Source organism: Schistocerca piceifrons, chromosome 8, assembly GCF_021461385.2.
Source record: "Schistocerca piceifrons isolate TAMUIC-IGC-003096 chromosome 8, iqSchPice1.1, whole genome shotgun sequence".
NCBI classification, from domain to species: domain Eukaryota; kingdom Metazoa; phylum Arthropoda; class Insecta; order Orthoptera; family Acrididae; genus Schistocerca; species Schistocerca piceifrons.
Genome location: NC_060145.1, coordinates 193,932,509 through 193,955,539, shown reverse-complemented (window position 1 = coordinate 193,955,539; position 23,031 = coordinate 193,932,509).

The window sequence follows — 23,031 nt, the reverse complement described above, 5'->3', positions numbered from 1 at the left end:
TCTCTCTCCCCACATCCACCACTGCTGGCGGCTCACCTCCAACTGCGCAACGCTACGCGCTGTTCACATCCAGCTGCCTAACACTACAATGGCGAGTATTACAACAATGCAAAGCAGACACAGACTGCCCACAGCACAGCCAGTGATTTTCATACAGAGGTGGCGTTACCAATAAAAAACCTAAACAGCCTACTTACATAGAGAAAACATAAACAGCCTACTTACATAGAGAAAACATAAACAGCCTACTTACATAGCGAAAACATAAACAGCCTACTTACAAGGTGAGCGCCACAATCAGGACTGCATACGACCGAGGCACACAGGGCCAACACCCAGCATCATGGTGTGGGGAGCGATCTCCTACACTGGCCGTACACCACTGGTGATCGTCGAGGGGACACTGAATAGTGCACGGTACATCCAAACCGTCATCGAACCCATCGTTCTACCATTCCTAGACTGGCAAGGGAACTTGCTGTTCCAACAGGACAATGCACGTCCGCATGTATACCGTGCCACCCAACGTGCTCTAGAAGGTGTAAGTCAACTACCCCGGCCAGCAAGATCTCCGGATCTGTCCCCCATTGAGCATGTTTGGGACTGGATGAAGCGTCGTCTCACGCGGTCTGCACGTCCAGCACGAACGCTGGTCCAACTGAGGCGCCAGGTGGAAATGGCATGGCAAGCCATTCCACAGGACTACATCCAGCATCTCTACGATCGTCTCCATGGGAGAATAGCAGCCTGCATTGCTGCGAAAGGTGGATATACACTGTACTAGTGCCGACATTGTGCATGCTCTGTTGCCTGTGTCTATGTGCCTGTGGTTCTGTCAGTGTGATCATGTGATGTATCTGACCCCAGGAATGTGTCAATAAAGTTTGCCCTTCCTGGGACAATGAATTCACGGTGTTCTTATTTCAATTTCCAGGAGTGTATATCCCTCAGAAAATCCAAGGATGCTATTTGCAACAGATCGATCAGATAAGCCTGAAAAGTCGCAAAAATGTTCGATTGGTATCGTCCACTCTTAGATATCTTGCTTTTATTTATTTATATATTTTCCACTTTGGGCAATAAATACCATACAGCTGACAGTAGCTACAAAAGTGCCATATTACAATATTTGCAGTGTCCATAGCAGAACAGTAAAAATGTTCGAATAATCTTCTAGGGTTTGCCGTCGTATCATATTGCGTAACTCCCACAACATTTCGTCGATACAACTGTTCGACGTCTTCAGGTGCCAGGTAGCTGCTGTTGTCACTGCTACAAGGCACGACTAATGACAGTCGCGCGGAGGGATCAGTATTATCGGGCCAGGAACAGGCAACATGCGTGTGCGGAAAGACGCCCGCATTTGACGGAATGCGGCTCTTTCAGTCCCAGTACCTAAAGCCTCAGAAAGGCCTTCCGCGCATGCGCTGTGGGCAATGACTGTGCTGCCAGACGCTCGTGTGGTTAAAAGCTAAGTTAAATCTCAGCAATGCGCTGCATGCGGTCATGAATCGGAAGTTCTTTTTCCTCTTTCTTGGTTTAATGGCTGCCAGTGCTGGATTCCAGGTGACAATTAATTGAATACCTGCATTACTGTTGATAATATTGTCTGCCGTGCAAACATGTGTGTGGCCACCTTCTCTGGTGGCATGTCTTCAAGTACAGAAGAAATCATCACGACACAAAATGTATGGTTGGGGGACCAGCAAAATTCAGGAATACTCCGTGTACCGTCAGTGACGATCTTGACCTAAGGAAGCTTGGTATTTATGACCTCAAGCCAATGTGCGAAATTTTATATTTCACAGACATGCTGAACTGTGTATGAACTTTGTGTTGAACACCATCGTCATACACGCCTGACCAAACTGATACAACAGCAATGGAGCATTGCCTGGACTTGGAGCATCACATGTTTTACTAAAAGACCGAAGTCTTATCCCCACCGTCATATATCTGGTACTATGTTTTTAATGCAGTCTTACATACCTGTAAGGCGGACAATCTTGTCAATAGGGACGCACGGTTTCAGAGAAGCGCCCCCAGTAATCGAGCAATCGTTGCCATTAAGTTAAAGAAAAAAAAATTAGATCTTTCGATTCACGCCCCGACGCAGAAAACTGGTGAGATTTTATTCACCTTTTAACCCCAGGAGCATCTGGCAGCACAGCCATTGCCCACACCGCAAGCGGGGAAGTTCTTTCTGCGGCTCCTGACATGAGCCACTATGAGAACCATTTTTCGGCAACTACGAGCGTCTTCCCGCGCTCCCGTATTGTTTGCTCCTGGCCAGATAAAATTCGATGCCTCCACGTGATTATCATAAGTCTAGCCTTGTAGCAGTGACAACAGCAGCTACCCAGCACCTGCACACCGTTCTATCGACACAATGTAATCCGATAGAAAGGCTAAGGAGGGTATTTGCCACAGATCCGTCGGAAAAGCATGAAAAGTCGCAAAAAAGTTCAATGTACATGCACAAGTTCTTCAGGTAATAGAAATATACTTAAAGACGAATACCAGGCAGCCAGGAGTAGTTATAACAATGTCAAACTAAATTTAGTGCAGTTTTCGCAATAGAACAGTGTTAAGGCAATGAAGCACAAAGACAAGTTTGTTATTAAGAAAACGAAATAATAAAAACGACACAAAATTACGACCAATGTTGCGAATCAGGCCTGTTTTGTAGGAGAGTTACATCCACAGCAACGCATAAATGGCAGATGGCCAACGGCGTGGTTTTAAAAAAAAATGTGGTAAGGTCTTATGGGACCAAACTGCCGAGGTCATCGGTCTCTAAGACGATTTAATCTAACTCAAACTAACTGACACTGAGGACGACACACACACCCATGCTCGAGGGAGGACTTGAACCTCCGACGGGGTAGTCGCGGGGACCGTGACAAGACGCTACACTGCGCGGCTGCGTGGTTACAAAGATAAGTTCAGAATGCAAAGTAAAAACACACACACACACACACACACACATATATATATATATATATATATATATATATATATATATATATATATATATATATATATATATATATAGGGTGTCCCAGCTATCTTGTCCACCCAAAATATCTCTGGAACAATAATAGCTATTGGAAAACGACTTTCACCAGTATCAATGTAGGGCTGGGGCCCATGAATGTACATATTTTGTATGGTGGGTCTGACACACCGGTGTCAATGTGTTCTTTTTTCCATTTCCAGGAGTGTATTATGTCTACAGAATGGTGTGCAGGTGCATGGATTCGGCCGGACAGTACACACAGCGCAGGCGCGTCTCGCGGGTGGCCTCACCTCAGGCGTCTTCCGCTTCCTGTGCAGATGACTGCAAGCGAGCTCGACGACAGCTGTTCCACTGAGAACTCTGAACTCCACCACTGCAAACGCTACACTTGCTGTCAGGTGGCGCTCCAATCGGCGACAGGAGGCGCAACCAGCACAGAAGTATTTCTCTCCACTAGTCACATACCTGTAAATTGTCCAGGCCATATACTTCTTCCTCAGCATGAGCGCCGCATGGCCTTTGGAAAGTCAGTCATTGTCATAACCTGCGCACTTGGCAATTACGCTGATGGCTCTGTGGTTCAACAGTTGTTGTACACTCCCCTCCAGCGCCAATCTCCAGTGACATTGACTAATCACGTCTCGGCAGATCTCGGTTTGCGGACCCATTTTTCGTCCTATGCCTCACAGGACTTCATTGCCAACCTTCCAGCCAAATTACTTAACAGTGCTATTGTTGTGTCAGCTCCTGTGGGAGTCAGCAGCAACATAAACAAGGAAGGACAGAAGTTATGATGGATGGTGGCTCTAGTCCACATTAAACTTTCTAATTAACGAGACACTTTATTACTAAAAAGAAAAGAAACATAACTTAAGTTCTTCCTGTGCCTCCTACGCGCAGTTACTGTACTCGCTGTTACTACATGCAGAGCGTAAGCTAACTATCATATTCCTATTACTCAGTATGGATGCTCTCGAAGACTACGGCCGAACTTGTGACGAATGGCGGTGAGTGCCTTGCTAAGTCAGTGTTGACGGGGAGCGTTGAACTCCCTGAAGGTGTGGCAGTGCCCCTTCTTTCTAATGGCGCGCTGGTCAGCACATTCTTGATGCGGTTTCGCGGCGCTACGCTGGTCTCTAAGCAGTCGGTGCTTTAGGATTGCACAGTCGTCTGTTCCTGCAACTCACACTAGAACTGCAACCGAACCTATAGTATTATCTCTTCTTGTAATTGTTTCTTGACAAAGCAGTAATTTTTCCAGTGCACTTGATGCTGTAATTCCTGCATGTAATTTGTCCACTCGCACATGCAGACACTGCAATGTAGGTACATTAACTTGCTTTCTGTGTATATTCGTACAAAAAGATGAGGATGCAGAACACAATAAGTATCACAAAAACAGCTATAAGTTATCAGAAAATATAGTAGCACCATTTTCGAAGAACGAAATTACGTTCTTTGTTAACTCGTCAACGAATCATTGTGTTGCAAACCTAAAGCTATGTAATAGAGAAAAAGAGGTCCTAAAACACTTAAGATGCTTAAGAATATTGCAGTAAACATAAATGCTTTAAACCAAATACATATTACGGACCTGAAGAAAATTAGTCAATTTTGATGGTATATATGTGCTGACGTGCCTTTTGGGAGAGAAATAACTATCTTTTGCACAATAAGAGGACCTGAAATTTCAATACTCACGAACACGGATTTGTACCACTACTAAGATCTATGTATTGACTGAACGTGATGACTGACTGCTACTTTTGTGACAGTTACTAGTGTACAACCTCGTGTAAGTTAGGCTGTAATTGGACACATTCACGTCCCTTCAATAAAATTAGTTTGTCATCAGTCTCAGCTTGAAAGATCCTGTATGGTGGGAAAAGTTGTAAGAGATTTGACAACTTGGAAATAAAACAATTAATTAAGTTGGATAGATCGGAAGCAGTAATAAATATTTTGGCTTTTGCGGAAGACCTGATTAGAACAGATGGAAAATAGATCAAACCTCACAGAATGCAAAGAAGAGAGTAGAAACTCTGAAAGCAACCACTGACGAATCAGGTCTACAAGCATCATTTCAAAAGACAGAGTACATATGCAGTCAAAGTAACTCACCAAGAGTTTTAAAATCCTAGTGTGTCCACGTTAAGAAAATTTGCTACTTCAAATATTTTGGTGACAATTTAATATTACAGAGTGATAATGAAGCAACTAAAATCACAACTGTAAAAAATAAAAGACCACACGAGAAAGTGAGACATCGGTACAGAAACATGTTTTTATAAAGGTGTTGAATTGAAGTATTTTAATACAATTCCAATACCAGACATCCTTGTTGGGTCGGAAATAGTACAGCTTGGAAGCAAAGTGGCACTAGAATATTTGGAAAAGATGGAAAGAAAAATTCTGCGAAAAATATTTGATCCAGTCAAAACAAAAGTGGCAATTAGGTTTTGAGTCCAAATGAGGAAATATGTTCACTGTGCTCTAAAATAACATATGAGACCATAAAAAGACCTGTTACACCATATGGACATCTATTCACAATGAAGGAAGAGAGACTGACATCAAAGATTGATACATTCTTACAAAATACGAGAAGAGGCAAAAAATCTCGATAAGTACGAATAGTGTTCGCGCACTGAGGATTCCGTAAAACTTCATTGTGTATATAAATGGCTCATACATACCGAGATAAGAGAACTTCAATGACTTTCGCAAGTTATCGATATCGATACTGACAAGTCAAAAATAAGTGACATAAATACTATATTTTGAGTGTACTGCTGTAGAAGCTTCAATTTCTTATGTCACGTAGCCCCATCTCCTACCAGATTCAACGCCTTCTTCATAATAAATACAATTGTAATGTTGACGTTTCTACCAATAACAATTAGAAAAAAGCTTCATTCATAATTTAAAATCTATTCGTTCCCCTTTGGAAAATTCTGGAGTCTATAAGCTTTTCTTTGAGACCTGCTCTTCTTACTACATAGGACAAACAGGACGTGCCTCTACAACCAGTTACAAAGAACATCTTTTAAGAAAATATGGCACTAGCACCCAGAATTCGTTTTTTGCGAGCCGCCTTTCGAATACAGGTCACACGCCTATAGCTGTTCACGATATTAACGTACTGCACGCCGAGAAGAAAGAGTGTAAATTAAATATTGCTGCACAATTAGAAATCTTCAAACACGTTTCTCGAAATGATAGCCTCATTCTGAATGACCAGCTACAATTACGTAATAAAAACTTCCTCAGCGATATAAAGCCGTTATTTGATATTTGATTTTGGGTTCCCTTGAGCAGTTATCGAAATGTTTCTTTCTATCTAAGTCGACTTATAATTTTTTGTTTATTAAATGGTTTATATTGGCTGCATTTCGTGTTACATTGTTTTTATATAGGATTTGTCACTCAGTCCTATTTGTAATTCAATAACAGCGTTTTCATCCTTTAAACTGTACTTCTGAGCTCTTCTGTAGACAAAATGTTACATTTGTTGCTGCTGTTAAACAAAATATTACCTTTTGCTTCATATACTAAATAATGTTCATCATTATATTCGTCTATCTTTATTTGATTGTTAAGAAGCCACTTTGTATATGCGGCTATTAGATGGCACTCTTGGTGCAATGTTCACTTGCTTCCAGTTGTTAACGCTAGCACTTCAGCCTAATGCTACCTTTAGCTCAACATATGCGAGCAGCCCGTAGTGGCTTGCCTTCCACACATTCTAGTTCAAAAATTTTGTGGCTAAAGCATCATGGCTTTATATTTATTTTATACGTGACATGTAAGTACTGTTTCTTTTTGTACCGTTAGGCATTTTTCAGTCTTAAAACTACACTTCTAAGCTTTCGCATAGACAAAAAGTTACCATGTCTGCTGCTGTCAAATAAAACTTTGCCTGTTACTTCATGTACAAAATAATGTTCATCTTAACATTCATCTGTCTATATTTTAAATGTTAAGTAGCCTACTTATACTTGCGGCTACTATTTGGGACTCTTGGTGTAATGTTCACCTGCCCGCAGTTGCTAATTCTGGCGCCTCAGTCTGTTGCTACATATGTGAGCAGCCCACAGTGGCTTGCCTTCCTAGTACTCATTTTGTTTTTAATTTTGTGACTAAACCTTTATCGCATGGTATTTATTTCTATACGTGGCAATTAAGTACTGTTTCTATCTTGCGCTGTTAATCAGTACTTCTATAACAATTAAAAAACCATAATTGTTGTACTTATGTTATAGGTCAATTTGAATCTTTAATTTTCTGATGAAGGTACTCATAGAAATGTCAAAACCAGGTCAAAAGACTTAATTTTTGCGACCGAGAGTTGTTAGTGCTTTAACTTAAACATATACAATCTGTATGTTTGCAACAGAGAAAACATAAGACTTCGGCCCACTCACAAAATCTAGTCACAAGGCCCATTCATTAATGCAGTATACTAAAATCCTGCAACGGGCATTAGACAAACTAGCAAGCAAGCAGTTTCTCCACTGCTATGCCAGCCCAACAAACTTTCTGTTCATTAGCTTCTTTGTGGGAAACGTGGGAAATTTCAGTTGGACACGGGTGCCTCTGTTACATTGCTGAATCGTCAAACGTACGAAATGTTATGCTCCATACGTATATCTTCTAAAACTGGCAAGCAACTGACAGCTTATGTGGACGAGACATTCCAGTTCCCGGAAAATATACTTTGCCAGTCATGTATCGATCACATACACGAACAGTGACTTTAACGGTGCTACAATCACGCGATATTTGGTTTTGATTCCTTTCATTTGTTAGGCTTTGTCGGTGTCTGCTTTCCATGCGAAAGACGGTGAAGCTAGCTTGCAGAAGGAATTCCCGGAATTCTTTTCTGAAGGTCCAGGCAGGGCAAAATTTTTTTTCCACATATTACTCTAAGAGGCAATATTCAGCGTAAATTTTGCCGGGCTAGAACTGTTCCCATTGCATTACGGCACAAAGACGCTGCTGAACGTAAAGAATTGCAAGATAGCAGAGCTATATCAAGTCCAATGGTTTTGCTCCCGAAACCTTCAGGTCTCATTCGCCTCTGTGTTCACTTTAAATGTATGGTCAACCCAAAAACTGTCATTGATACTTATCCATTGCCACGTCCAGAGAATCTCATGGACAGATTAGGCGCTGGTCGCTACTTTTCAAAAATTGATTTGCGCGACGAATATCTTCAAATACCACTATATGGGGAATCTCAGAGTGTGGCATTTGGAACAGCTTACTGCTCAGGTGCCAAACTGTTCAAGCTATTTGGACGATACTGTTGCAGCAGGTCATACACATGAACATGATATTGCAGATTTGTGTGTTATGTTTCATGTGTTATCTGGGCAGGACTAAAGTGTAGACTGAGTTGCAATACCTTGCTCTAGTCATAAACAGTCAAGGTGTACGTCCTCTTCAACCGACTTTGCTAGCCATACGAGATCTTACAGTTCCTTGCTATGTCACAGAATTATAGTCAGTCTTAAAATGAACTATTATATTCGGTTCATACCGAATGCTGCACAAATCGCAGCTTCACTGTATCGCTTGCGTCGCAAAACTGTCCCCTTTGTTTGGATAAATGAGTGCCAAGTAGCTTTCCAAAACTTAAAGGTGCATTGCCCAGTGATCGATGCTTAGTTCACTTTGATCCTGACAAACCAGTACTGCAAGTTGACGCTTCCTCTTACGGTATCGGTGCAGTGCTTTAGCATAGAATTGGTGATAAAGAGAGGCCTATCGAATCAAAACTATTGTCCAAAGTCCAGTGTAACAATTCACATATTGAGAAAGTGGCTTTGGCTATTGTGTATGGTGTCGCCAAAGTCCACCACTATTTGTATGGTAGAAAATTTTACTTAGTAACGAATCACAAACCCCTGCAGTACTTGTTTAATCCGACGAAACCAATTCATGTACAAACTGCCCAAAAATTGCCAAGATGGGCTTTGTTGTTTTATCAATACCAGTACGACCAGTCCGACAGGTCAACATGGTAATGTGGAAGCACTTATGCGTCTTCCTATTGGCCCAGATACAGACTTGGATGCTTCTGCTGCATCGTGTTGTCACATCTATGCTCAGGATTCCGAATTGCTTCAATCTTTTCCTCTTAACTATAAGAAAATTGCACAGGTCACGGAAGCTGATTCAGATCTGAACCTTTTGCTAACATACATTCGCAAATCTTAGCCTTGTTCCATTCATAGCATAAAAAACTCTGTAGTGAGCCGGTACTTTGCACTGTCATAGCATCGCTATACAAAAAATATTGATTCTTGTTCAAAATGACAGTGGACATCAGTTGCGTGGATCCCTAAAATTTTGCAAAAAGAGGTGTTACACGAAACTGTTAGCACGTCGAACTGCACTTGGCAGGGTATGGACACTTAAATAGAACAGATGACGTCACAGTGTCACGCCTGTGCGAAAAATCAGTCCGCTCCACTAGAAAAATTCTCTGCTTGGACTAAATTGCAATCACCACAGCAACGTGTGCACACAGAATTTGCGGAGACATTTTGGAACACTTGTTAGTTGACTGATTCCTTTTGATATCGACAACGTTACGTAGCAAAATTAAGCTGTTGTCATTCATTTTTTACCTAAAAGATTTACCTGAAGTCATAGTGTCAGACCACGGCACTCAGTTCAAGTGAAATGAATTTGAAACATTCTGTGAACGCAATGGCATACAGCATCTAACTAGTACACCGTTCCATCCACAGTGAAACGGCGATGCGGAAAGTTTTGTCAGAACCTTTAAGCAGTCGATGGCCAAACTTCGCTTCACACACATCAGGGATGAAGCATTGCACCTGTTTCTCACCTCGCCGGCCGCAGTGGCTGATCGGTTCTAGGCGCTACAGTCTGGAACCGAGCGACCGCTACGGTCGCAGGTTCGAATCCTGCCTCGGGCATGGATGTGTGTGATGTCTTTAGATTAGTTAGGTTTAATTAGTTCTAAGTTCTAGGCGACTGATGACCTCAGAAGTTAAGTCGCATAGTGTTCAGAGCCCTTTTGTTTCTCGTCTTCTATCGTTCGGAGTCGCGAGAAGGATCGTCGCCGGCGGGAGTGCTTCACGGCCGCCCCGCTCGGACACTGCTCCACCCGAACCGCCCACCCAAGCTTCCGGCGTCGAAGGAAGGCCGGACTTATCGCTTCGCGCTGCATGATATTGTGTTTTACAGGGTTTTTAGAGGCAGCAGACGGATGACGCAAGGAGAGATCATCCGTTAACCTGGCGCTTGCGTGTATCTGATTTCAGGTCCACCCGGATTGCAGCGCCGACATCACAAGCAGCTTCGCCACTGTCATATGCACGGTGATCCTTCTGTGTCTCTTTAACCAGATTCACGGATCATGAGGACACCGCGGCGACATAAGTTGTCTGAGGATGTCATTACGACACCGCGGGACGACCCCACGAAGACGGAGCCTTCGGCTCCTCCGCCTCGTCTCGTCCTACCGATGGAGCTGGACCCGACCACACCGCAGCAGCCGATGCCTTCCTCATCTCTTTATTGGCCACAGGAAGTGGACTCTAACCCATCTGGTTGTTTTCCGGGGGATATTTCCGCCGGAGCGCAGGCCGGATTGCGCGGTACGGCCGGGAGCTTGGCGTCCCCTACAGCCACAGCTTCTGGTCCAGCGAAGTGTCCACATTCCTGCCTCCCCCGCTCACTACATGACGACGGTCCGTCGTTTCGTGAGAGAAATGTTCCGGGTAACGCCAAGTGGCGGCACGACGATGAAGAAGAACAGAGGGCGCTGTGAGACGACGTCAGCCAATTGTATGGTGACGAACTCCAAGACAGGAGCGGCCTCTACACGAAGAGAACATGAGTGCCGCGACGCCTGAGTGCCTGGACACGGCCGGGGTGGAAGACGAACCGTCGTACAAACGCTACAGGAGTGACTTGTGAACTGTATTGATTTGCCTGCGTTGAAATTATATATACCGAAGGACATTGATTCTTTTCATGTCGCCATGGTTAGCAACGCACCTTTGTGAATACGCAGAGTCAAGTATTGTCAGTTTAACTTTCTGTAATAAACTCCATTTATACTATTTGCTTGACTTGTTGTCTAGCGATACGAAAAAACATCTTCCTAGGCACCATACATTACTCTAGTCGGCAGAACACAATAGTACTCCAGTGAAGACTACACCGACATGATACTATCTCTGTCTCCACATCGAAAGCAGCTGAGGCCCGAAGGATGCATTCACAACGTTTTCCAATGCGACGTCTATTTTCTGCGCATGCATTTAGGCTATATTGCTGCGTTTTAGAAGCGGGGGATCTTCCCAGATACAACGTGTTGTGGAAAGAGCAATCTGCGACGCACTCAATGTTGTCCAGAACGTTGTTGAGTATTTCACAGCATATACCGCGCACGGTAAGCATAACTGAAATAAAAATAACGTGTAGGAACAATGTAGTGTAAACGGAACTGTTACGCGCAAATGTATTTAGGTTGCAGTATTATTTGTATCTATAATAATAATCATAAAATCGTCATTCATATTATTATGAAAGTCGTTAGATATCGCCCTACTTCTCATCATAATTAGGACAAAGAAGAGCTGCAGCGTATTTGGAGAGATCGAGGTCCTTGGTATGAATGATTCTAGAGGAACGAAAATAGCATTCCTTCAAGCTGCACCTACACTAACAACTGTATCGAAATGATTCCCTAATCGGGTGTGCTTCTCCTGACGTTTCGTAAGTATAGTAGCCGTAAATCCGGAACTGATCAGGTAGATTTTATGGGGAGCTGAAAAGTATCTCGGCAATGACGCCACTGTCAATAGACACAGTCTAAATTACTGGGCTCCCTCAAATGTTCACTGGTTACGACTACATCAAATACATGCGCACTGGGATGTTAACGTATGGTGCGTGATTGTAGGAGACCATATTATTGGGGTAGTTTATTTGGCTTCCAGAACAGCTGATCGACTGTATTTGCAATTCCAATAGAATGAGCTGCATCTTGAGCATCTCCTAGAAGATATCTCGCTGCAGTTAACTGTGAGGCACTAGATTCAGCATGTTGGTGCACCATCCCACTGTTGTAGAGGGGTTAGAGTATATCTCAATAATGTGTACATCGAACGGAGGATGGATCATTGTGGTTGCTTTTGATGGCCAGCCTGACCGTCTAATTTAACGCCCTTGGACTTTTTTTGTGTGGTTTCCGTTTTTCCGTTTACGAAACCGAATCGGAAAATCAAAATGTGTTATTAGAACAAATACGACACACTTGTGCCTCAGTATACGCAGAAATGTTAAAAGATGTCCACGCTAATACTGAAAGGCCCTTACATCAATGCATGCATCTGAACTTTTGTATTATGAATAATGCAATTATAGTTATCAGTCACTGTATAACATAGATTTAAGGGAACATGATTTATGATAGCCATTATATTCATTGTTCTCTATTACAATCAAAAATATGATAGCGTTCGTGTTATACTGCCAGTTGTGAAGCATAATTTGCTGCATCATGTGCTGTTAATAAATTAACTGTCATATGCTGATCTGGCTTGAAACAGACGATATGCTTTGGCCCTTGCGTATATTGTTTTGGTCATGGACAATAATTCTTCTACACAGACACCTTCCGTGAGCTCAGGAATCGAACCCGGCACCCTTCCTACAGTAAGTTGGTTCAAATGGCTCTGAGTACTATGGGACTTAAGTTCTAAGGTCATCAGTTCCATAGAACATAGAACTACTTAAACCTAACCAACCTAAGGACATCACACACTTCCATGCCCGAGGCAGGATTCGAACCTGCGACCGTACCGGTCATGCGGTTCCAGACTGAAGCTCCTAGAACCGCTCGGCCACTCTGGCCGACTCAAGCGTTGGTCTTATGCTTAGTATGGTCTCCTTTCTGTTGGAGTGGAGTCTCCTCTACTGCTCTGCTTAAGCGAACCTTTCAGCGTCTGTGGTATCGTGGATTAACTAACGTATGGCGGACGGAGTGCGTGTGCCGCCTGGTACATTTATATTTTTACTACGAAATTTTTTGCTCCCATTTGATGTCCACACACAAATTCGAATTTGTACTTCGTATTCCACTGAATAGCAAGCGGCAGAGAGCACTTGATGCCAATATTTTGGAGTAACCTAGACCGTTCATATTCTGTTAGAGGGACAGTCGCCTATGTATATACTCTGTAGGCACTCTCTCTCCTATCAGTCTAGTGACACCTACGCAATTTGTTATAATGTCGCAGCAGAAAGGTGGAGTGGTGTCCTTCAAATACAGATTCTGTATATTTGCCCAAAACGGTTTCGTGAGAACTACGTTGTCATTATTGCAAGGTTTCCGTTTATGTCCGACTATCATTTCTGCTACTCTTCCAAATCGACCATTACAAATTGTTATGATTGTACCAGAGTGTCACAAAATGCACTAGCGTCTTGCCTTTGCAATTACTGATATCACTTCATCGATCTACTTCATGTCAGTTCTTAGAAATACCCCAAATTTATTTTACGAAGCGACTAATATTTTAATCGGATGCTATAGTATAATTTCTCTCTGTTACAGATGGTACATTTCTCCACTTTTAGAGGAAGTATTTCCACACCTTCTTACACTCGTCTGACGACGATACATTGCTGTAGATAACAGTATCGCTGCAGGGTTCTATTACTCAAATATTGAGATATTTATGATGGTGTATCTTCCCTCTTTCACATATAACTCGAGAAAACTGTCATTTTGCCTGTATATGATGCTCACTTGAGAAACCGTCACCACTGCCATTTGATTTATCGGTGGGAATGTCATCAACTTTAGTAAGTGCTGACGTGTCAGCTTTGAGATTTGGCCCCTCATGTTGGCTAGGCACGTTACTGACCAATGTAATGGATGTAAAGGATGTTGTGTCCAACATTGGCCCTGTTTGAAATAGTGCAGTACATGACATAAATTCATGGCTTGAGGGCATAAACTAACGCTAAATCAGACTTGGACTCAGTTTTTACAATTTCTAACACACAATTCTACAAAACATGACGTTTTAATTTCACAGAATGGGTACACGATTAGTGAAACCGAACAGTTCAAATTTCTATGTGTCCAGATAGATAGTAATCTGACGTGGAAAGCCCATGTTCTAACACTTAATGCTGCTTTTTTTTGCTATTGGAACGGTATCTGAAGTAAGTGATCGTTCGACATATTTTCATTCGTTTATGTCATATGATATTATATTTTGGGGTAACTCTAACCATTCTCAACGGTTATTTTTGAGAAACGGGTAGTTCGAGTAATAAGTGGTGTAAGTTCGCGAACCTCTTGTCGACCCCTGTTCACTTGGTATTCTGACATTGGCCTCTCAATATATATATGTTTTTACTGTCGTTTCTTGCTAACAATATCAGCCTATTCCCAAGAATTAGCAACTTTCACTCAGTTAACACTAGACAGAGATTCAACCTGCGTTTGGATCGCACTTCTTCAATTGTTGTGCAGAAACGTGTGGAGTACACAGTTGCATTCATTTTTAATAAGTTGTAACAAGAATTTCAAAATCTTAGCAGTAACCCACGCGTTTTCAAATCGAAACTGAAGAGTGTCCTCATGGGTCACTCCTATTCTGTCGAGAAGTCCCTTGAAAAATTAAGCTGATTCCTATGTTGTATCGTTGATTGCGTTTATTTAAAATTATGATTTGACTTTTTTTGGATTCATACACATTTTATTTTATCTGTTATTTCTTTTATGTTGTAATTTCGTGTACTGACTTTTTCTATGACCTTGGCGACTGCCTCCTCAATTTCGTCCTACGGAGCTAGACATGTAAAGAAAAAAAAGTAATACGTGGTCGTTGCTGTTTACTGAAACAGATATGAGAGATGCTGAATCTCTCATTACGAATATGTCGGAAATGCGTGCTCTGCAACATGCTCCCAGACACGCCACAAGATGGTAATACTTTCTTGTAGTAGGGCTCTCCATTCTTCCAACAGGATTGACAGCTGCTGTACGGTCGTTGGTGCATGTGGACTTGTTTCAGTACTTCTGCCCAACGAATTCCACTCGTGCACGGTGGGATTCAAGTGGGGAGAACGGGCACGCCAACCCATTCGGCTCCAACAGCTCCTCAACCTGAGCTTTTGTATGTGGTAGGTCACTGCATCCATAAAAATCAAGTCATGGTCGATCGTAGCCTTGTAAAGACACCTATGGGGAAGGAGAACAATATTCAAAGTTACATTGGCTGGCGAGTGTGTATTCAAAGTTTTGGAGGTCTGTATACCTATGCCGAATTCGACCTCTCCACACCACAACACCTGGGCCGCCACCAAAACCACCATATTCAAAAATGTTCCTGAGTGCATCACGTGTTCCCACCTCTCCCCACCTGAGCCTATCTCCCGAATCACTACCCATAATAAGCCTCCTCTCCCTCTAGAAGAGCATGCAGCACCACTCCTCGTTTGTCCAGTTCCTATACTCCCAGCAACATTGCAAACAGTGCCACCAATTTACGGGTGTCAAGGAAACGCAATCTACCTTTCGTCTGGCAAAGAGACCACTACCATGCAGCCTCCATGTCACTGTGGGCAGTGATACTGAGATGGCAAGTCTTGCAGCTTGATAAATGTAGTTGCAGCTGCACTCGTTTTTTGATGTTCTCTTCTTGCGTGTAGCACTGTGTAGCGGTCATCTGCTCCTGTAGTTGACCGTTTTCGACCCTCTCTTATTCTTCGGGTAGCAGTGCCTGAGGTTCAGAATGCTGCCCATGGACGTGGGGCAATTCCAATACCCTAGGCTGCTTGTCACAGTTTATCCCTCTCCCAGATATCCTACGATTCTTCCACGTGTGAAATCAACCAGATGTTGTGCTCGGGCCATGTGGTAATGAGAAACACCACCATAGTGCATCGTTACTCCTTGCTTATTGACACACACCGCTTTCTCCTGTTACCTCTATTGGCTCACATTACAGGGCGCTCCAGTCATGCTAACATTCGGCTATGTGACGTCCAACTTGTAATGTGTCGGATTTTATTGACCTCTTACGACAAATTATTAGAACAACACTTGATTTTAATTGTTGTAAGAGATCCAGTACAAGACATTTAGAACGTAGACATACGTGGGCAATGAGAATGACGTTACTAATCGCCTGTATTGCTGGCTCAAGAGATAACTGCAATCAGAATAAGGCACACTGATTTTGCTGAGAAACCACAGGAAATGAAGACAGACGTTGTGACCCAACTTGTGGCTTCGCGGTGTGTAGCAGGGACGATACGGCGATACTGTATGGGCCTCGTTTGTGCTGTGTTCGTGGGGATGGTGGGGGGCCCTTTCCGGTAGTGGAGTTGTGAGTTTTGTGTGAAGGGCAGTCGGGTCTACGCCTTCTCCGTGAGCGGAGAGGAACTTTGCTCTGTGCGAGCCATCTTGTGCACAATAGAGGCACCTAGACTCCGACTGGCTATAGAATAAAGGTACTAGCGCGTCTCACTGAGCTGCATATTCGTCAGTCTGTACGCAGAGTGGGGAAATTAAGAAGCTCCAAGAGCAGTTGAACATTTGAAGTACTCTTTATTCTTGCGTGCTTGTACTCTGTCTTTACCTGGCCCGTGGGAAACTAGCTGATCTCACTCACGCCCTATACGATACCAGAGCAGTTCGCAAAGAAGAATATTACGGACAACATTAGTCCAAGTCAGTAGGCAGATTTCAGAGTTGCAGGGAGCGTCAACCGACCGTGCGGGAGCCGCAGTCAGAGACTCAGCAGTAGTCACTCCCACCGTAGTTTTGGATGTAGCAACTCGGCCGATTATAAGGCCTTAATTCAATAAATGCGATGAGTTCCATGCCATTGAGCTGTATCCAAAAGCTGTCAGATTCATTTGGGAGTTGATTACTTTTTTGCTGAAACTCGACGATATTCTGTGCATTTTCAACTTCTCGCGGCGTAATGAATAATCCATTAAATTTCGGGCATGCAGCCGCGCAAATAAAATTTCTTCTACTGATATTTCGGCCGCGTATCGTCCGGCCATCTTCAGAGCGAGTCACAAGACTGATGACAAGGTGCCAAGCGCGGCCTTATATGCTCCACCGCGGCGGTACTGCGCATGCGGGTCACAGATGCTGCGCCGCCTGTGGCGAAAGCGTACGGACGTTCGATGTGCTTATCGATGTTTGATCGGCGGCGATGACACGGTGACGACTTCTCTGCAATTTAATTAGTCCAAGAGCCGGATTCCATGCTTTGTCCAAATTGAAACCTTTATCTCTGTTTATTAAATTGTTGGCTAATCGAATTTCTATGGCTTCTTTGAATACAGAATCCAAAAAGAAGAGGTGGATGTTAAAATCTTCACATCACTGTAATTCATGGAATGACCCGTATCAATACAATGTTCGGCCACAGCTGACTTGTCTGGTTGTAATAGGCGTGTGTATCTTCGGTGCTCCACACACCTTTCATGAACGGTGCGTGTTGTTTGACCTATGTATGACTGCTCACAATTTCCGCAAGGAATCTGGTACACACCCGCCTTACGAAGCAATAAATCGTCCTTTACAGAGCCGAGTAAAGCCGCAATCCTCGTGGGGGGCCGGAAGATCACCTTAACACTGTGTTTCTCTAGAATACGGCCTATCTTTGAAGAAAGAGCACCCACATAAGGCAGAAACGCCCTAGATCTGAAGAAATTACTATCTTCTTCCGCATCGTATACCTTCTTTTTAGGTTTTACATCGAATGCTCTACGAATTTGTTGCGGAGAATATCCATTCGATTTAAAAATACTCTTGAGGTATGTTAGCTCTCCTTGTAAATTTTCTTCATCGGATACACAGTGCGCCCGATGCACTAAGGTCTTAAGGACACCCATGCTCTGAGAAGGGTGATGGCAGCTATTGGCATGAAGGTATAGATTTGTATGCGTTGGTTTCCGATGTACGGCATGTCCTAATGTGCCATCACTTTTACGGCGAACGACAACATCCAGAAAGGGGAGGCACCCGTCTTTTTCTATTTCCATGGTAAATTTAATGCTAGCATGGATAGAATTCAAATGCTGAAGAAATCGATGTAATTCATCCATACCATGGGGCCATACCACGAATGTGTCGTCCACGTACCTCCAGAAGACCGTGGGTTTAAAACATGCTGAGTCCAGTGCCTTGTCCTCGAAGTCTTCCATGAATAAATTAGCTACCAGAGGGGAGAGGGGGCTTCCCATGGCAACACCGTCAATTTGCTCATAAAATTCACCATCAAACTGAAAATAAGATGATAAAAGCACATGTTCAAATAAGGCCGTAATGTTCTTATCAAAATGTTGGTTGATAAGAGCTGAAGAGTCCTGTAAAGGTACCTTGGTGTATAATGATACTACGTCAAAACTAACAAGAACATCCATACTATTTAGCCTGACATTGCTAAGTCTCTGAATAAAATCCATAGAATTACGAATGTGGTGACTACATTTTCCTACCAATGGTCTTAATAAGGAAGCTAAATATTTGGCAGAAAAATATGTTGGTGAACCAATAGTGCTCGTTATAGGTCTCATAGACAAGTCCTCTAGACGCTCATCCTTACCCATCTTGTGAACTTTAGGAAGACCATAAAATCTCGGTGGTACTGCACCTCGTACTTTTAAACTTCTTATGACTTCCTTCGGTAGTGATGAAGCGTTCAGCAAGGCAGCAGTCCTTATTGTCACCTTGTTAGTAGGATCTTTGTTAATCTTCCGGTATGCACCAGAACTAAGTAGACCACATATCTTTTCCTTGTAGACTTCCTGAGGCACAAGGACGGTAGCATTACCTTTATCAGCACGCAGGACGACTGTATCAGTATCCTCACACAGCTTTCGTATCGCACGTCTTTCTTCCTTGGAAACGTTGCTTCTTTGTGGACGATGCTTCGTGATTGCTTGACAGGTTTCTCGTCTGATTTCTTCCGCAGAATCCTCTGATAGTGGTCGGACAGCTTCTTCAATGGCACTGATGAAAGATGATATCGGCAAAGTCTTGGGAGTAGGGGCAAAATTTAGCCCTTTACTTAAGACAGACAACTTAGCTTCGTCCAATTCCTTACCCGTCAAATTTATGACAGGGCGTCGAATAACTGAGTCCACCTGAGAAGGCTGGTCCAATCGGCTATACTTGGTAATCTGCCTTTTCGTGGCCACTTCGCGAACCCAGTCAGACTTAGCCCATGTCGTGCCATCGATCCAGTCCCAGCAGTCAGGAGATAAAACAGCTGCAACCTTCAGATGCAGATGATACAGATGTTCAGAAACATTGTCCAACTTCCGACGAGTAAAACGAATTCTTTCTCTGACAATAGCGGAACCAGCTCTATGTAAAATTCTATTTACTGCAGCATTCTTAACAAAGTGAACCAACCTTGCAAATTTTGGGACAACTCCATGGTCGCGGCACTTCAGTAAGAAACTCAAGGAGCTCAATAGTCTTGCTCTCTGGTGTCTTAATTTGTCCAAACTATGGACCCATAAAACCATCTCCTCCCCGAAGAGGTACTTGATGTGCATTTTCAACTTCTCGCGGCGTAATGAATAATCCATTAAATTTCGGGCATGCAGCCGCGCAAATAAAATTTCTTCTACTGATATTTCGGCCGCGTATCGTCCGGCCATCTTCAGAGCGAGTCACAAGACTGATGACAAGGTGCCAAGCGCGGCCTTATATGCTCCACCGCGGCGGTACTGCGCATGCGGGTCACAGATGCTGCGCCGCCTGTGGCGAAAGCGTACGGACGTTCGATGTGCTTATCGATGTTTGATCGGCGGCGATGACACGGTGACGACTTCTCTGCAATTTAATTAGTCCAAGAGCCGGATTCCATGCTTTGTCCAAATTGAAACCTTTATCTCTGTTTATTAAATTGTTGGCTAATCGAATTTCTATGGCTTCTTTGAATACAGAATCCCAAAAAGAAGAGGTGGATGTTAAAATCTTCACATCACTGTAATTCATGGAATGACCCGTATCAATACAATGTTCGGCCACAGCTGACTTGTCTGGTTGTAATAGGCGTGTGTATCTTCGGTGCTCCACACACCTTTGCCATGGGAAGCCCCCTCTCCCCTCTGGTAGCTAATTTATTCATGGAAGACTTCGAGGACAAGGCACTGGACTCAGCATGTTTTAAACCCACGGTCTTCTGGAGGTACGTGGACGACACATTCGTGGTATGGCCCCATGGTATGGATGAATTACATCGATTTCTTCAGCATTTGAATTCTATCCATGCTAGCATTAAATTTACCATGGAAATAGAAAAAGACGGGTGCCTCCCCTTTCTGGATGTTGTCGTTCGCCGTAAAAGTGATGGCACATTAGGACATGCCGTACATCGGAAACCAACGCATACAAATCTATACCTTCATGCCAGTAGCTGCCATCACCCTTCTCAGAGCATGGGTGTCCTTAAGACCTTAGTGCATCGGGCGCACTGTGTATCCGATGAAGAAAATTTACAAGGAGAGCTAACATACCTCAAGAGTATTTTTAAATCGAATGGATATTCTCCGCAACAAATTCGTAGAGCATTCGATGTAAAACCTAAAAAGAAGGTATACGATGCGGAAGAAGATAGTAATTTCTTCAGATCTAGGGCGTTTCTGCCTTATGTGGGTGCTCTTTCTTCAAAGATAGGCCGTATTCTAGAGAAACACAGTGTTAAGGTGATCTTCCGGCCCCCCACGAGGATTGCGGCTTTACTCGGCTCTGTAAAGGACGATTTATTGCTTCGTAAGGCGGGTGTGTACCAGATTCCTTGCGGAAATTGTGAGCAGTCATACATAGGTCAAACAACACGCACCGTTCATGAAAGGTGTGTGGAGCACCGAAGATACACACGCCTATTACAACCAGACAAGTCAGCTGTGGCCGAACATTGTATTGATACGGGTCATTCCATGAATTACAGTGATGTGAAGATTTTAACATCCACCTCTTCTTTTTGGATTCTGTATTCAAAGAAGCCATAGAAATTCGATTAGCCAACAATTTAATAAACAGAGATAAAGGTTTCAATTTGGACAAAGCATGGAATCCGGCTCTTGGACTAATTAAATTGCAGAGAAGTCGTCACCGTGTCATCGCCGCCGATCAAACATCGATAAGCACATCGAACGTCCGTACGCTTTCGCCACAGGCGGCGCAGCATCTGTGACCCGCATGCGCAGTACCGCCGCGGTGGAGCATATAAGGCCGCGCTTGGCACCTTGTCATCAGTCTTGTGACTCGCTCTGAAGATGGCCGGACGATACGCGGCCGAAATATCAGTAGAAGAAATTTTATTTGCGCGGCTGCATGCCCGAAATTTAATGGATCGACGATATTCTTTTTGTCAATATTTAGTCAGTTTGCGTTGAGCAATTTAATTAAGAAAGCGCCAAGCTCAATACTAATTAATGCCAGGCCAATCTCAGACTGATAGGTGATATTCTTATCGACTAAAACTTTTAACTGAATAAAAATATGCTTTTGACAGCATTTATGTATAAATTCCTTTTTCCCTTTATGATTTCCCACCTCCCTTGCAGAATATCTGTGCACGACTGGGAGAGAATGAGACCTCTGGCAACATCCTCCTGCATTGTGTCTTGGGAGTCTTTCGCGACGACATACATGAGTAAAACTTTCCCGGTTGTCAAGCCGGGCACTTACGCACGTACCACCTTGGGTCTATCTGATTGGTTGTTGATCATCATGCCTATATAAGCGGGAAACCGTAGCAACTCCGACTAGTCAGTGAACTCCTGACGACGATGGCGCAGATGGTCATGGAAAGCTCGAAGATTTTATTCTAACTGACTCGGCTTGAAAACCAAGAACGTTTTATTCATCTTTCTGCATTGTTATTCATTTCCACCCTGTAGTTAATATGTCGCTTTATCTAGCTTGTCCTTAACTGTTGCACAGCAGTACGAATCACTGCATTACATCAGCACTGGTGGTACCTTCATAACGAACATAAATGAAGTATATGCACTGAACAGGAATAGAGACCACAGTATTTCACATACTTTCAAGGATGATATGGAATTAGTGTCGTAACACCGCACCTTGTAGGTTTACGGATGCATTAATAGGTCAGGTGAATTAACAGGTTAGGTGAATCACTTTCCTGCTATGAATAATTCTCAGGCGAAAGAGTAAATGAAAATAAAGACCGCACCACGAAGGAATTATACGAATTGGACGAAAATCGGTAGGTGTGATGTACACGTACAGACAAGCAACGATTTACCGTTTCAGAAAATTTTGATGGATTATGCTGGAGAAAGAACTTTACGAACTGAGCACGTCAATAACGCCTTCGTCCACCTCTGGCCTTCATGCATCCAGTTTTCGGCTTGGCATTGACTGTTAGCTTTGTTAGATGTACTCCTGAGGGATATAGTGCCAAATTTGCTCTAGTTGGCGGGTTAGATCTTCAACAGCCCAAGCTGATTGGAGAGCCCTGACCCACAGTGCTCGGAACGTTCTCAACTGGGAGAGATACGGCTACTTTGCTGGCCATGTTAGGGTTATGCAAGCACGAAAACAAGCAGTGGAATAGTTGTATACAGGCAGGCATTGTCTTGCTGAAATATAAGTCCTGAATGGCTTGCCATGAAAGACGTAGAATATCGCTGTGCTGTGGTGTAAGGGTGCCACAGACGTCAACCGAAGGGGTCCTGTTACGAAAACAAATGGTTTGCCACGGATGGCAACTAAATGGGGCATATAATACCGTCAGAAAACCGCTGAGCTGCAAGGACGCCGCCGATGTCAACCAAAAGGGTAGTGCTATGAAAAGAAATGGCACATAGAACCTTCACCTCTGGTTGTCGGGCCGTATGGCGACCGATAGACGTGTTGATATCTCACTGCTGTCCGTGGCGTCTCCAGCCCAGCCATCGTTGGTCGTCGGTGCTTAATTCATACCGGAACTCAACACTGC